The 13,431-nt window shown below is 37.6% G+C and overlaps 1 protein-coding gene across 1 annotated transcript in view; it reads left to right on the top strand.

Annotated features, from left to right (window-relative positions):
• TRHDE (thyrotropin releasing hormone degrading enzyme) overlaps positions 1–13,431 on the top strand; it is a gene marked incomplete at its 3' end in the record, with an annotated part of 202,467 nt that overhangs the window by 164,339 nt on the left and 24,697 nt on the right. The gene's annotated exons all lie outside the window — the stretch shown is intronic.

Raw genomic sequence — 13,431 nt, 5'->3', positions numbered from 1 at the left:
ACTAGTGATTAGTCCTTACTTAATAGCCCGGAGATGTAGTATAGAAGGAGGTATGACAGGGAGAGAAAGAGACCCCTTTTGCTTTTTGCACTGCCTTTCATTCTTGCCTTGTATCCTCTTCCCATTGAATCACAGAATCACAGAATTTCCTAGGTTGGAAGAGACCTCAAGGTCATCGAGTCCAACCTCCAACCTAACGCTAACAGCCCTCCACTAAACCATATCCCTAAGCTCTACATCTAAACGTCTTTTGAAGACTTCCAGGGATGGTGACTCCACCACTTCCCTGGGCAGCCTGTTCCAGTGCCTCACAACCCTTTCAGTGAAGAAGTTCTTCCTAACATCTAACCTAAAACTCCCCTGGCTCAACTTAAACCCATTCCCCCTCGTCCTGTCACCAGGCACGTGGGAGAACAGGCCAACCCCCACCTCGCTACAGCCTCCCTTGAGGTACCTAAAAAGAGCGATAAGGTCACCCCTGAGCCTCCTCTTCTCCAGGCTGAACAAGCCCAGCTCCCTCAGCCGCTCCTCGTAGGACTTGTTCTCCAGGCCCCTCACCAGCTTTGTCGCCCTTCTCTGCACCCGCTCAAGCACCTCGATGTCCTTCTTGTAGCGAGGGGCCCAAAACTGAACACAGTACTCGAGGTGCGGCCTCACCAGAGCTGAGTACAGGGGGACGATCACCTCCCTAGCCCTGCTGGTCACGCTGTTCCTAATACAAGCCAGGATGCCGTTGGCCTTCTTGGCCACCTGAGCACACTGCTGGCTCATATTCAGCCGACTGTCAACCATCACTCCCAGGTCCTCTGCCTGGCAACGTTACAGAGTTATAAATAGGTTATCATTTCAGTGACCCAGGTAGTCCTTGGCTAGTAGAATACTGCAGAATATTCTGAAATACCTAGACTGTTGAAAGAACTAATGCATGTTCAGTCAGGTAACAGTCTGTTCCTTTTTTTTTTTTTTTTTTTTTTTTTTTTTGCAACTCAGAGCTGCTTTATGTCTAATAAAACTGAAATAATTTGCAGTTATGCAAAATCAGTATGTGGCTTTCTTCTTCATGAACTGAATGCAGTCATATGTGGCTTGGCTTTACAGAAAATCTAGGCACTGAAAAAACCTGTTTCTTAAGCTGATTCCTGTAGGTAGGTGTTTTTCTTCTCAGTCAGTACTGAGCTCTAGGATGTATTCTTCATAAAGCATAACGGCAAGGTCTTGATTAAAGGCCCAACCTGCATAGTCTGGCCAAGTTTTTCTACCAAAAAAAAACACCAGACATTAGATAAGAAACATGTTTTCATACATACTTTCCAAAGCTGTTTTATGGATATTGGATCCTGCTGCTTTTTCACAGGTAACTATGCCGGAACACTGTAAGTTTTTTTGCAAAATTTCATGTTGTAAAAACTTAACTTTCTTCTGTTAATGATGAATTGCAGTGGATGGCTACTGCATTTGTTACTCATACACCGTGGAAAAAGTAGTTGAGCTAAATATTTACACTATAGACCCATTTGTATATGTAGATATTGCATAAGCAGAAATATTCTTCTAGCAGGGATGCACAGATAGGTTCCTGCTTCTTTTAAACCTCTGACTCCTGTTAGTAGTACTGCCTTACAAGCAGGTCTGTGTGTGACAGATTTGGTTGAAGGAGGGATCTAGAGAAGTAGAAACACATATTTGCAAATAGTTAAAAAATACAGTTAGTATTCAAAGAGTAGCAATAGGATATGTGGATTTGCCTAAAAGTGGCAGATACTAGAGTATACTGTTCTTAATCCTTTCTTTTTTTTTTTTTTTTTTTTTTACTTCATCTATCATCTTTCTAAAGAAATAATAATAAAAACAAAAAGTAACTATACTTGAGTATAGTTATGTTTAAGATACTCTAATTGGCTGGCTAGCTGTATGGTACCTTTCTAAGAAGTGTTTGGCATTTTTTTTCTTTTCATTTCCTCTCTCCCAGGCAAAGACAGACCAGGGACAGACCTACTTTTTTCTCTGCTCCTTACCATGAGCAGGACTAGAGAAGCATTGAGAGTCTGTTAGAAGAGTTTTGGGGCAGACCTTGAGAGCAGAGCACCTGAACTTCTGGGAGTATGAAAGTACATGTGAAAACTCTTGTGGGGACAAGCAGTGGAGAGTCGCACGCTGATGCTGCAGTACAGCACAGCAGCTCTGCTGTGACAGATGCACAGCAGCATCCCAAAAACAAGCTCTGAGGGCTATCAAAATGACACAGAGCCTTTCAGTTTCCTCAAAAAGTCCATGTTCAAAAGGCCACCATTAGCCTAAAGGCAGCCTAGCTTTCCCCTCTTGGCTGCAAAGCACAGTTCATAAAATCATTTTGCTTTTTGTCAGAGCAGTACCATTCTTTGGATGTTACTAGTCTTGTGGATGTAGTGGTGATTCTATCTTATGTCCAAGGCACAGAATGCATTTCTCCCTCCCAGTATAATGTTACATGGTGGGGAGATTAAAAACAGGCAATTGTCTCTGACTGCTACATGAGAAAAAGTGAGTAACCGTATTGACCTATCACAGAGGTAGTAATTGGTAGTTTAGACTGACTTCAGAGAAGACTGGCTGTTTTAAAGGGTAATTGTGTCCTCTGATGTGGTCCCTAGTGGTACTGATAGGTTATCATCTTGTCTACCACTATAAATGTATGTACATGAGTTGAGAGAGAGAACTGTGGAATATATACTTTCATTTTAACACCTACGTATTATTTTCAGTAATAAAATAATGCATAAATGAAAACATAACTTCTTAAATCCACACTTGTCCTTTTAAAAACAATTTCCAACATAAGCAGTTCTTGTTACTGTATTAAATAGACCGTATTTCTTCAAAACACCCCATCCTTCATAGAGATTTCTGAAGTACTCCCTAGTGTGTTGTTGAACTTGATACAGATAATGTCCATTCCACAGCAGAAAGGTTTGACTCAGTTCTTCCAGTGTCCTAATATGGTAAGTCTTGATATGATATTCCTATACATTAATGCTAATTGATTTTGTTTATGAAACAAGTACAGATCTTATTTTTAGTAAAATTTAATAACAATGATTATGGAGAAAGCTGAAAGAATATTATTTATTTTGGAGATTTTATTCTTTCAAAATGTTTGCTATCCTTTTTATTGTCCAGTATAATGATTTCTCTAAAATAAACATAAATGAATGGTTACCTCCAAGGAATATATTAAGCTCTATAATTTCCTAAACTTTTGCCCATTTTATATGTAAATATATTCCTTCTTCTTTCTTGGTGCATTTTGGTTCCATAAAATTAATCAAGCAGGGTTGAGCAGAATAATAACAAAAGAAAGCAGTGGTTTGCCCACTGTGTTTGAATTCTCGCAAGCTTGTTTGTTTTTCAGACTTTTAAACAAAATTCTGTTCTCGGCTGTAGTACGTGCATACACTCTGCAGATCCAGAGTGCTGTAGCCTTGGCAGTAACATAGCTTACGGAAATACGTTCCCAAAATTCTTGAGCAAGAACAGAATCTTGGTGCTCTCTCTTCCCTGCTTCTTGAAGATCCTTTATCTATTTAGAATGTTTTGTAAAGGATTTCAGAACAATTTGAAACTAAGTTGATTGTAGCAAATGGAATGTATTGATGGTAGACTGATAAAGAGAAGATGAATGGAACTGTGTATCTCTTCTAAGCTTTAATAAAGGTAGTTCAGAGAGCTCCAATAAACAGTGTCACAGGAAATAAGAAAGATCCTACGGTTTCATGAGAGTGTGAATAATGTTGTCAGCTTCTCATGTCTTTCTCATTCCTTGGGGTAGGGTGTTAGCGAATATGTGAGGTGGAATGCTTCACACTTTACTTTAGGTGTCCCAAAGGTAGACTTGTACATCTGAGCTTGTCACCTTGCATGGCACTGACAGATAATGGAGACAAATAACACTCAGAACCTCTCAAAGGCACATAACATGGGATAAGATAAATTACCCTCTTGAGGTTAGCAGTCTTGTGTCTAGTTCTAGTTCCCTAATTCTTCCTTGCTGGACTCTAAATCTTCATATTCAACACCACTCGTTAAACATGTTGAATTAATCCAATATTATGTCAAAGAAATACATCTGGTTTGTACTCAGTGTTAATCAGTATTGAATCAGATGATTAGATGTGATTGTGGATACTTATTTTACTTTCATCTAAAATAGTTATTGCTGTTCTGGAAGAATCCCTTTTGTCTCTTGAACACTAATGTATATCTAATACCCCTTGTTTCTGCCTCTGCCATAGGCACTTACTGTGTTAAGGTGATAGGTGCTTGGTCTGCATGCCAGTTTCTCAGAAACAAGGTTTTGATGCCGACATTCTTCCTTGCTGTTGATCATTATCTTGCCTTCTGTTCTACCATGAAGAGTCTGTGGTGGAGTTCTTTGGGTGCTCAGATTTTCGTGACTGTTCCCTTTTGAGTCACAGGCCTAACGACAGCGTGGAACATGCCAAGACTAAACTCATTGGTTACACATTAACAAAGGCCAAAGACAATATCTGACAATAGGTTTTGCATATTTCCCCACCGTATTTCTTAACTGGATTAATGAGAAGTCATAGAATCATTAAGGTTGGAAAAGACCTTCAAGATCACTTAGTCCAACTGTCCACCTACTGCTAATATTGGAATATCGCCTACCAAACCATGTCCCTAAGTACCACATCTACCCTTTCCTTAGACACTCCCAGGCATGGTGACTCCACCACTTCCCTGGGCAACCTGTTCCAATGCTAAATACCCTTTCTGAGAAGAAAAATTTCCCAATATCTATTCTATAACCTTCTCTGGCACCAAGGTCAGGCTGACAGACCTGTAGGTGCCCTGGTTTCTCCTTATGAGCTTTCTTATCGATGGGTGTCACACTAGCAAGTTTCCAGTCATCAGGGACATCTCTAGTTGACCAGGACTGTTGACAGAAGGTGGAAAGCAGCTCTGCAATCATGTCTGGCAGCTGAAGTGGTATTCTTAAATAATTATTCTTCTCCAGGGATGCTTCTGTGTCCACATAAGTCTTTGTTGCTTCTTCGTGGCATTCAGTTCTGTGAGCCTGCTTTGGAAACCAGAGAATAGGAGAGAAAGTCTGGAATGCAGTGAAAAACATAGCTCAGTATCTCTATCACTCTGACAGTGACTCCATCTTTGAGGAAGTGGGTGGGAGAATTAGTAGATATGAGTGAAGACTGTTCTTATGGGCAGCATAGGAAACAGCCTGGCTATTTTGCAGTGCTGTCTGTTTCCTGTCACAGATTAGGGGAGAGAAGAAGCTGTAGTCTCTACAGATTAAGATTTTTCTTAGGACAGTAAAACCTGTGCCTGTAGACTTCACAAACACAGACAGCTATGTCAGAAATAAGCAAAGACAAAAGCATACCTTCAGAATTATCTGTGAACTAAGCAGCTTCCTTCTTCAGATAGCTTTCATGAAAGTTCCTCTCTTTCAGAATTTTATTCAGCAGGCCAAAATCAGGAGTCTGATGCAGGTATGTGATGAGTTATAGTAAGTGTTTTCCTTCCTCTAATGAGTTCTTGACTCGCTTCTTTCCAAGTTCTGAGTTCTGCTAACTCTAGAAAGCCAAAGTCTGAGGATAAGGGAAAAGGCAGTGTCAACCTACCTTTTGATACATAAATTCAGATTCTTTCCCTGCTCTTAGTAGATTTTTTATGTCCAGAATGTTCTCTCAGCACCAGTGCATCCCTGAAATGTGTTGTACAATTTGCTTCACTGCTCTTAACTACACAACAGAATCAGACACAAATGATACATGACTTCGATAGCAAAATTTTTCGTATGCTTACTGTCAAGAGTCACTTTGATTCTTCTTTTATGAACATATGCAAACATAAGCTGAAATGTATATCTCCATGTAAAGCAGATATCAAGGCTGTGATATGTCACAGAACATATGGACTGACATGCAGCATATGGAATGAATGATGGCTACCTTAAAATATTTGTGGCTTTCTATTTCCTTTAAAAAAGGCACAGCTGCTATGGCCCATTGAGAGAGTATTTATGTCAAAGAAAATACAACAACTCTTGTAGGAAGCAGTATCTAAATCAATTGCTTGTGCGTTGAACCACCACCACAATTTGTGACAGTGAAAAAGAGTTTCTGTGTCATCTGCTGAAACAATTTTGTTGAGGCCTCATTTATTAAAATAGTAAATCTATACCACTATTAATCAAGCATGATATAAACTATTGATCTAATACTCACTCCATTAACTAGTACTCAGAGGCACTAATTAAGGGAGCTGCTTAACATATCTGTTTTTTGTATATGTTGAATTATCAGCAAATGCTACCAGGAGTAATAATGAGGGTTGGGGTTAAACTGCACACTTTATTCATTTAAATGGACACTATATGACTGTTGGGTTTATGAATAAGCCAAGTCAAATAAGGTCAACAACCCTGGATATGGCTGCTGAAATTCGGAAACATTTTGAAGTACAGCAATTAGGCCAGATGAGAACTCTCGCTGTTGTTGCTACTTATTATCTAGACCCAACATTTTAAATGGGGCCTTGAATACCTTGACTTTTCCTGACATTACAATGAACAAGACTTCGAGTAATACAATCAATTGTAACATGGAACCAATTATCTTAGATATGTTGGAAGACTTCAAATGCTACAATAAATGAAATCTTAACCTCTGGAGAAGGAAAACTACAATGAACATCACTTCAGCTCCATGGTTTAATTCTGATATGCCCATATTTGCACCAGCAACTTCAAGAAAATAAATCCTCATATTTATCAGTAATAATTTTGGATATTATATGGAAGCATAAAAGTTAGAGGTTTAATTGCAGGATAACCAGAGTTGTGAGTCCCACTGGCCAGCAATTGCTTCAGTGTAAATGGTGGTAATCCCCCTGCTGTTTTTTGGCATCAATACTGTCAGTGGTTCAAATAGGGTTATTGATCTTTGCTACCAAAATTTGGCTTTTGATGTCGAGAAATAAGATCAGCTAATAGTTAGAGAAATGATGTTGCTGCAAGTAGCTGAATTGTCAGGTGTTTTTGCCTGAATGTCAATACTCTACACCTGGGGTTTAAAGAATAAGGAGAAGGTTGGTTTGGGTTTGTTGTTGTTTTGGGGGCTTTTTTTGGAAAGGAAAGGAGAGGAGAGGAGAGGAAAAAGGAAAGGAAAGGAAAGGAGATATGAAAAAGTATAGTGCTTAATAATAAACTCAATTCTGAGTTTGCTCAAACATACTCTTATAGACATCATTGCTCACTGAAAACTTAAGGAGTAGAAGGGCTGTTTCATTCTGCCCCTCCCAAAAAATCATCACAAAAGAAAATAGATAATACTTTTAATAACTGAATCATGTGAAATTGACCCCTACTAGCTCCCTGAAATACATTCAGATTTCACCAGTTAATTTAAGTGAGTGACTCAGTTTGGCAAAATCAAAATCAAAATCAGTTTGGCAATAATGAAAAACATGACATTACCCAACTTCATTACCCAATTTAATCTTAATTTTAAACACTAATATCATTCCTTTTCATCTTGCATTCTTCATCTGTTTTAGTTCCTTTTTTTTTTTTTTTTTCTCTATGGGAAAGAAGAGGAAAGGAGAGCTACTAAACCCAGTTTAAGGAAAATTTTTGTTGTATTTTTGCAACTGCCAGTTTTTAAAGGTTTGGGTGTTTTTTTTTTTGTTTTTTTTTTTTTTTTGTTTTTTTTTTCCCTTTTTTAAAAGAGGTGATTAATTAAAATTAACATTAGCCTTTGCTTATTTGGCAAGTCTAAATCTATGCAAGATAATTTAAACCATGTGATTACTCTGATAATTGCAATGAATTTGAACTGTTCTATGAAGGATGCTTAAAATGCTCTTGTGTGAAGCTAAATGTCACTTGAAGAGTCCTCAGATATTTTGCATGTAAGAAAACATAATAATAAGCATGCTTCACTTAAAACTGTCATACTCTGAATCCTTTGATGTTGGAGAGGTTGAATGCTGGTTAAATTTAGCACTTAAAATGGGCTTGTTAGCCAAATGGTCCTGTTATACTTATGAAAATGCAGATGTGCATTCCTGTACTAGTTATGTGGAAGTCTACAGCTGTTACAAATAATAATACCTCCATTAAGTCACTCTGGATGCCTTAGAAAAGCAGAGTCTTTATCTGGACCTAGGTCAGCCCAACTTTGAGAGTGGAAGATGAGGTAGATCAGGCTTTTACACTCAAGTTCCCTGAGACTTTGTTACAGATTTCTCATTATGAGAAAGCATTATTTTTCCGTCTTTCTTTCCTGAATATGAATGGCAGGCATCTTAAGTTTTTAATCTTTGAATTTCCAGACTTGTAGAAGTGAGACGTTTCTTCTCAGAAAGAGCAGTCATGCATTGGAACAGGTTGCCCAGGGAAGTGGTGGAATCACCATCCCTGGGAGTGGTCAAGGAAAGGTTGGACCTGGTGTTTAGGGACGTGGTTTAGTGGATGACATTTGTAGTAGGGTGATGGTAGGACCAGATGATCTTGAAGGTCTTTTTCAACCCTAATGATTCTATGATTCTAAGTGGAAGGTGACATACATGACTTCAGGAGTTTACTTACCTGTTGCTTGAGTTGCCTTGCTGAAAGCTTGTTTTCTGTGTCTGGGTTCAACATATCGGATTTGCTACAGCATTGCTGTTAAAGCAATGTGGGAAAATATATCCTGAATACATCAACAGGGGCCCTAGTCCTCAGTACTTCCAGAAGAAATGAGTAGGGTTAGAAAAAGCCAAATACAGTTAAGTTTCTCTGTGACTTAGTCTAATTCACACACTTAACCATAAAGGTAAAAGAATGAGTCAATGCATAAGAATCCAACTTATTTAAAACTGTGGGATAAGCTCATTAACTTTGTGGGTTAATGAGTATATCTAATTATTCATATATTGTGCATGCACAGAAACAGAACTCATGTTAATCTGAATTGCATATCTATGTTTTGAAGAGCTGCTTTACCCCCTTTGAAATTACCCAAACAGAAAGCTAGTCATGCTTTACACATTTCATAGGAAACAGACGATGCAGTGTGAGTTTTAAATCAGTGGCAAGTAAATCACCTCATTTCCATTGTTTCAACAATGTCTATCAGTTTGCTGCCAGTGTGGATTTTCTAATTTTGATTTAAACACATGACTTATAATGACTTTGTTGGGTGGTGGGACTAAGGGATTTATGGTGCACTTGTATATAGGACTCTCATCACTGTATGGCAACCCTGTCGTTTTTGTGACAGAGTCTGTTTGACTTGTGCTGGATTTATGATAGAAATAATTCAGAACAGAGTAATAATTTTCCCTTGGCAATTACACTACCATTTGGTACTTTGTCCCTAAGGGGAAAATGAATGTGCTGGGATCTGTCCATAAGTTCTGTGGCTCAGTGTAAAGAACAAATCAAGGTCAGAATGCAGCTGAATACACACTGATGTTTCATAATATAATCTAGATCTCTAGCTTTTATCTGACTCATTAACAGCTCATGTAATTTAAAGATTATTTTTGATTGGTGTGGGATTTTTAGTGGGAATTCTTTGTGAGGGATATTTCATTGCCACATTCAGTACTTTCTGCTCATTGCCTCTTTTCTTTATAGCAACGGCAACTGTAGCAGTTTCTTTGGTGTAAGCAGAATACTAGCTTGTTAAAGGGTTGGTGCTTATGATATTATATAATGTCCTACTCCACTTTATATATATATTACTTTTGAGAGGTCTTTATCTGCCTCTGCCCTTATCATAAAAATGGGGAATAACCTTTTCACCACATTTTGTCAGCAGCCTCTTTAAACATGAAAAACCTGCTGGGCCAGGATGTTTGTCTAGAGATAATTTGTCTAGTAACTAAAACAAATCTCTTTACTTGCCTGTGTTCTTTTTCTCCCATTTAGTTCAGCAGGTGACTGAAATCCAGGAACACAGATGATAAAATGAACCTTATGTTTTGCCATGTTTCTTACTGATGTTAAAGTTCTCATGTGTTAACAGTGGCTACAGAGAGATTGACATAATGGTAAACAGAAGAATAAGAACGATTATATAGAAAGTAATAAAACAGCCATGGTTCTCAAATGTAATCATTTTGATTAAATTTTCTTTTTGTAGACGTGTTCTTTTAAAAAGCTCAGTATGAAGGAGAGATTGCTTGTACAGACTCTTTTCTAAGCATGGGTTCATTTCTATGTGACCAGTGATGCCAGTAAAAAACCTCTAATCTAAAATAAAGACCCCAGCTTTTTATATTTTATAATGAAGCTGCATAAATATCATTTAATTTTAGGATATGTACATGGATCTGCTAGTACTCTTCCATGAATACGTACTGGGAGAAGGGCTAGAATTAGAATATTATTACCATGCCTGTGGGAAGAGGAGTACTGAAATTATAATGCTCCTATGATATTCATTCCTAGATGCCTACAAGTCAGACAAATTTCTGTCAGAAATGGCATTGATATGAATCTACACTGGTTAGGGAATGTACTAAGTGAGTTCTTAAGGTTGCTTTCAACCATTTCATTCTAGGTGCTGTATGTGAAGTTTTGTAAAGTCTTTAACCTGCACTTGAGAAATGCTTAACCTGAACATTGCTTTTCATTCAGCCACTGTTTATAAATCAACAGCGGTTGGATTGCGTATTTTATATGCTGCATACTTTCCATGGCTATCCCAGATTCCTGTGCAGAATTTTGGTTGCAGATATGTTCTTGCTAAGATTCTCAGATGGCTGCTTGATACATACTGGGAGAAACAATATGATTGTCTCAGACCAGTCATAAGATGTGTCATCACAATGTTTTTGTAGTATTTATGTTTGTTACATGGTTTTGGTATAGCTTATAATCAGTTATTCCCTGAGTGACAGACAATATTTCAGTTTTCCTCTGAGATGGCTAGGCAGGAGGAGAACCTCATCTCTTAGCGCGAGCTCTGGCATATTTGGACTTTTGCAGACAATATCTGATGGTATTTTTTGCTGAACTTTAAAGATAGCAATATGATTGATAGCCAAAAAGACACAAGGAAAAAAAGGATTTCTGTAACTGACCTTCCAGTGTCATTGTTGGAAAAGACTGATAAATCAAGCTGCATGTGTGGAATATGTACAAAGCTTAACTTAGTTTATTTTCTGCATACCTTTGAGTAAGTAATAGCAGACAATTTTATGACAGTGAAATTATCTTTTTTTCCCTTGTTGGGAAAGTTGCTGCTGTTTCTTATAATTGTAATCTACAAGGACCTCCTTTCATCCCTGACCCAGCCCTCAGGATTGATTCTGTTGATCTGAGGAGTGGATTTCAGTGATATCATGTGTAAGTGTTCTTTAGGAGTCAAATACAGAAATTAAGGAAGTTCAGGAGGAAACAAGAATAGCTCAGTCTTTGCCATAACTTGATAAATTTGGAAGTTAGAAACAGTGAGGTGATGAGAGCAGCAGTTTCCATCGTGAACAGGATGAGTAGCATCACAAAGAATCACAATTATAAAAGTGATTAGGAAGGCCAAAGCTCATGAATAAGTAAAAGATCTCTTTGAGTTAATTTCTTACGTTTCTTTATGAAGAAGTTAAACTTAAAGCAAAAATAAATCTGGTTGTTTTGCAGTGATGATTCCTCTTATGTGCTTAGTATAGAGAGACTTATTTTAAATATGATACTAAATGTCCATTAGCACAGCCACAATAAACATTCATCTGTTTATTCCTTAAGCAGCATGTTCCTAGAGCCATTCCTCTTGTTCCTCGCTCCACACTTTCTCAAGGTAATCAAATTATCAGTAGCTATAATAACAAAATGCATAATTACATATATGCAACTTTAAGCTAGTTTATCTATTTGTGAACATTTTTCCCAAGGTATTTCTATCTGCAGTCGATCCAGCTTGCTTCTGGCTCCATTTTCTATAGTTATACAAAGTAATAAGACCTAGGATTCACCTTGATGATATTCTGCTGATTCAGAAATAACAAAGGCCTATAAAAACAAAATAATTCCTCTCACTTTCTCTAACTTCACACTCATTGAACTCTGTCCACTACCCACTCTGACAGCTCCATTCTTATTTCACATCTGCTCAGTTCCTGAGCAACTCTGTGAACTCCCCAAGTGATCTTATTTTTCCTGCTTGAGTCTGTGCTGTAACTGGACCTTAGAACAGCCTTGCTGACAAAATGGGGACAAAGATGATATGAAGCATACCCAAGAGTGGGTAATCACGAGGACAGGGGATAGATCATTTTGAAAATTGATACATGAACTCACATCTTTCCCAAGAATTCAAAGGGAAAAGGACATAATCCGTCTGAGAAAGCAAGAATCACAATGACTTGCATGGAAGTGGTGCAGTTTGCAAGGAAACTGTGGATTTGAGCCATACCAAAAAGAGCAGTCTATTTCAAAGATTTTAGCTTGGTAGTTCTTTTATGCTGTTACAGCTGAGATCAGGATTTATCTAATCATAGTTTATTTCTATAATAATCTATATGTTTCTATAATAATTCTTTGTTTGCTGTACTAAGCATTCGAAGTATGCATCTTTTTCCCTAGGCAGTGATAGAAATTAAGGGGACCATTGGCAACCAACAATGACAACAATAGTCTGTGAAGATATATTATACTGTAGCCTATGTTAATTTGAAGCTGGTGGAATCCAACTTCCTGATTTTAAGTGTTTAATGAAACAAAATCATTATCTTCTGTCTAGGCAGGTAGAAAACTCCTCTGGGATTTAAACACATGTATCAGGAGAAGAATAGATCGGTGTGTTTCTGGCAAGTTCACACCCACAGGGTTACACTTTGTGTCTGCAACCTGTATAGTTAAGAAAAAACGCTGTTTTGAAAAAGAAAATGAGTGCAAATCCTAAAACTTGATGTTTCCAGTACTTAGTTCTAAAAAGCAGCTTCCAAATGCTTGTGTCTGTATTGCACTTTACTTGTAAAGCTATTTGTTTTAGAAACCTTCTTGAAACCCTGCTGAACTCTTCCTTGCAGGGAGAGGTGTTTTCTTCCAGTAAAAGAATAGGACAAAATTCTAGCAGATTGATTTATAAACATATGGAAAAACATAGCTTATATGGAAAGTGCTGAAACATTCTTAACAAAAACAATGTCATTGGATACTATTTTAGTTTAATAAAGTAAATTATTCCAAAATGGCTAGAAGACAAAGCAGCTATGAAGGAGAAAGGAGAACGGAAGAAAACTATGAAGCTAAAGGATGCTTTTTCACTATTAGATCTTCCCACTTGCCTCTGGCCAGTTGAAATGTTCTCTGAAACAAAATGCCTCGGGTTGTTGATTTTATGCAGATTGCTTTCTTTCTTATATATTAGCAAAACAACACCTTCTTTTTTTTTTTTTTTTTTTTTTCAGTATAAAGTCAGTTAC

The sequence above is a fragment of the Aythya marila genome, assembly GCF_965140915.1.
Source record: "Aythya marila genome assembly, chromosome: 1".
In the NCBI taxonomy this organism is placed as follows: domain Eukaryota; kingdom Metazoa; phylum Chordata; class Aves; order Anseriformes; family Anatidae; genus Aythya; species Aythya marila.
Note: the sequence above shows the minus strand (reverse complement) of the source record. Positions and strands in the feature narration are given on the sequence as shown.